Consider the following 3,390-nt stretch of genomic DNA (forward strand, 5'->3'; position numbering starts at 1 on the left):
TGGTTTCTAATTCATTGATCTCTGCTCTAATCTTAATTATTTCTCTTCTAATGAGTGGCTTAGGCATCATTTGTTGCTTTTTCTCTAGTTCTTTAAGGTGTAGAGTTAGTTGGTGAATTCGGGATTTTTCTATTTTTTGAGTGAGGCTTGGATGGCTGTGTATTTCCCCCTTAGGACCGCCTTTGCAGTATCCCATAGGTTTTGGACCGATGTGTTTTTGTTCTCACTGGTTCCCATGAATTGTTTAAGTTCTTCTTTGATTTCCTGGTTGACCCAAACATTCTTGAGCAGAGTGGTCTTTAGCTTCCAAGTGTTTGAATTTCTGCCAAATTTTTTCTTGTGATTGAGTTCCAGTTTTAAAGCATATGGTCTGAGAAGATCCAGAGAATTATCTCAATCTTTTGGTATCGGTTGAGACCTGATTTGTGACCCAGTCTGTGGTCTATTCTGGAGAAAGTTCCATGTGTACTCAAGAAGAATGAGTATTCTGTTGTTTTAGGGTGGAATGTTCTGTAAATATCTATGAGGTCCATCTGGTCCAGTGTATCATTCAAAGCTCTTGTTTCTTTATTGATTTTCTGATGATCTGCCTATTGCTGAGAGTGGAGTATTGAGGTCTCCTACAATTAAGGTATTGTTATCAATATGACTATTTTGGTTAACAGTTGGCGTATGTAGTTGGCTGCTTCCATGTTGGGGGCAGCCAACTACATAATATTTACAATTGTTAGATCTTCTTGTTGGATAGACTCTTTAAAAATGATATAGTGTCCTTTTGTGTCTCTAACTACAGTCTTTAGTTTAAAATCTAATTTGTCTGATATAATAATTGCTACCCCTGACTGGGAAATTTAAATTGTGCCAGCCAGCTGCACGAGCCACACTGTCTTTGGGGTGATCCATGGTGGACATTTTGAGGGCAGCTGACCCACAGCCTGCATGCCCCAGACTGCCTCCTGTGGAAGCCTGAGCCGGCCGTGTAGCTTTCTCCTTTTGTCTCGTAACCATGTCCACCAACGAGAATGCTAATTCACCAGCTGCCCACCTTAACAGATTCAAGAACAAGGGGAAAGAGTACAGAAATGAGGCGGTGCTGAACAGAAGTTAATGTGGAGCTGAAGAAAGCTAAGAAGGATGACCAGATGCTGAAAAGGAGAAACGTAAGCTTGTTTCCTGATGATGCTACCTCTCCACTCCAGGAAAACCGCAACAACCAGGGCACTGTAAATTGGTCTGTTGATGACATTGTCAAAGGCTTAAATAGCAACAATTTGGAAAGCCACCTCCAGGCTACTCAAGCTGCTAGGAAACTGCTTTCTAGGGAAAAACAGCCCCCCATAGACAACATAATCCGGGGTGGTTTGATTCCAAAATTTGTGTCCTTCTTGGGCAGAACTGATTGTAGTCCCATTCAGTTTGAATCTGCTTGGGCTCTCACTAACATTGCTTCTGGGACGTCAGAACAGACCAAGGCTGTGGTAGATGGAGGTGCTATCCCAGCATTCATTTCTCTGTTTGCATCTTCCCATGCCCACATCAGTGAACAAGCTGTATGGGCTCTAGGAAACATTGCAGGTGATCATTCAGTTTTTTGAGACTTGGTTATCAAGTATGGTGCAGTTGACCCACTATTGGCTCTCCTTGCATTTCCTGATATGTCATCTTTAGCATGTGGTTACTTATGTAACCTTACTTGGACAGTTTCAAACCTTTGTCACAACAAGAATTCTGCACCCCCATTAGATGCTGTTGAGCAGATTCTTCCTACCTTAGTTCGTCTCCTGCATCATGATGATTCAGAAGTATTGGCAGATACCTGCTGGGCCATTTCCTACCTTACGGATGGTCCAAATGAATGGATTGAAATGGTTGTGAAAACAGGAGTTGTGCCCCAGATTGTGAAGCTTCTAGGAGCTACTGAATTGCCCATTGTGACTCCTGCACTAAGAGCCATAGGAAATATTATCACTGGAACAGATGAACAGACTCAGGTTGTAATAGATGCAGGAGCACTTGCTGTTTTTCCCAGCCTCTTAATGAACCCCTAAACTAATATTCAGAAGAAAGCTATGTGGACAATGTCAAACATCACAGCTGGTCGCCAGGACCAGATACAGCAAGTTGTGAATCATGGATTAGTCCCATTCCTCATTGGTGTTCTCTCTAAGGCAGACTTTAAGACACAAAAGGAAGCTGTCTGGGCTGTGACCAACTATACAAGTGGTGGGACAGTTGAACAGATTGTATACATCATTCATTGTGGCATAATAGAACCATTGATGAACCTCTTAACTGCAAAAGATACCAAAATTATTCTGGTTATTCTGGATGCCATTTCAAACATCTTTCAGGCTGCTGAGAAACTAGGTGAAACTGAGAAACTTAGTATAATGATTGAAGAATGTGGAGATTTGGACAAAATTGAAGCTCTACAAAACCATGAAAATGAGTCTGTGTATAAAGCTTCATTAAACTTGATTGAGAAGTATTTCTCTGTAGAGGAAAAGGAAGATCAGAATGTTGTGCCATAAACTACCTCTGAAGGCTATACGTTCCAAGTTCAGGATGGCACTCCTGGGACTTTTAACTTTTAGATTGTACACCTGAGGCAGAAAGTTGTTTGTTGTGTACTCTGTTGGGTAGAAGTTTGTCTTACTGTTTCTCTACTAAGAACTCTTTTTAAATGTGTTTTGTTATTTTAGCACTTTTTACAACGAAACTCTACTTGACCAGTTCCAAACTACAACCTGTATGAAGCTCCTCCTCTCAGTGGGTTTCTTATTTCTATGTGGAATCTCCTCTCTTGCAGTGTCCTGTAAGTAAAGATTAAATTCCACTCTCTTCTTTACTTCAAAAAAAAAAAAATTTGCTACCCCAGCTTTCTTTTGAGGTCAGCTGGCATGGAAGATGGATTTCGATGCCCTCACTTTCAGTCTGGATGTATCTTTAGGTTCAAAATGAATCTCTTATAGACAGCATATAGATGGGTCCTGTCTTTTTATCCAATCTGCAACCCTGTGCATTTTATGGGAGCATTTAGGCTGTTCACATTGAGAGTGATTATTGAAAGATGAATTTATTGTCATCATGTTGCCTGTGAAGACCTTGTTTTTTCTTGAAAAAAACCTTTTCTTTTTCCTGTAAATTTCTTTTCTATATCACTCTTGGGGTCTTTCTCCTTTTATAGAACCCCCCTTAATATTTCTTGCAGGGCTGGCTTAGTGGTCACATATTCTTTCAGTTTCTGCCAGTCTTGGAAGCTCTGCATCTCTCCATCCATTCTAAATGACAGCCTTGCCAGATAAAGTATTCTTGGCTGCATGTTCTTCTTGTTTAGTACCCTGAATATGTCTTGCCAGGCCTTTCTGGCTCGCCAGGTCTCTGTGGATA

At 40.9% G+C, this 3,390-nt stretch overlaps 1 pseudogene; it reads left to right on the forward strand.

The window, feature by feature from the left end:
- Positions 1-1,006: 1,006 nt before the first annotated feature.
- On the forward strand, positions 1,007-2,847 carry LOC145718687 (importin subunit alpha-1 pseudogene; annotated as a pseudogene).
- Positions 2,848-3,390: the final 543 nt, after the last annotated feature.

This window comes from Leptonychotes weddellii, unplaced genomic scaffold (genome assembly GCF_054177405.1).
Source record: "Leptonychotes weddellii isolate Sample4059 unplaced genomic scaffold, ASM5417740v2 HiC_scaffold_20004, whole genome shotgun sequence".
Classification (NCBI taxonomy): Eukaryota; Metazoa; Chordata; class Mammalia; order Carnivora; family Phocidae; genus Leptonychotes; species Leptonychotes weddellii.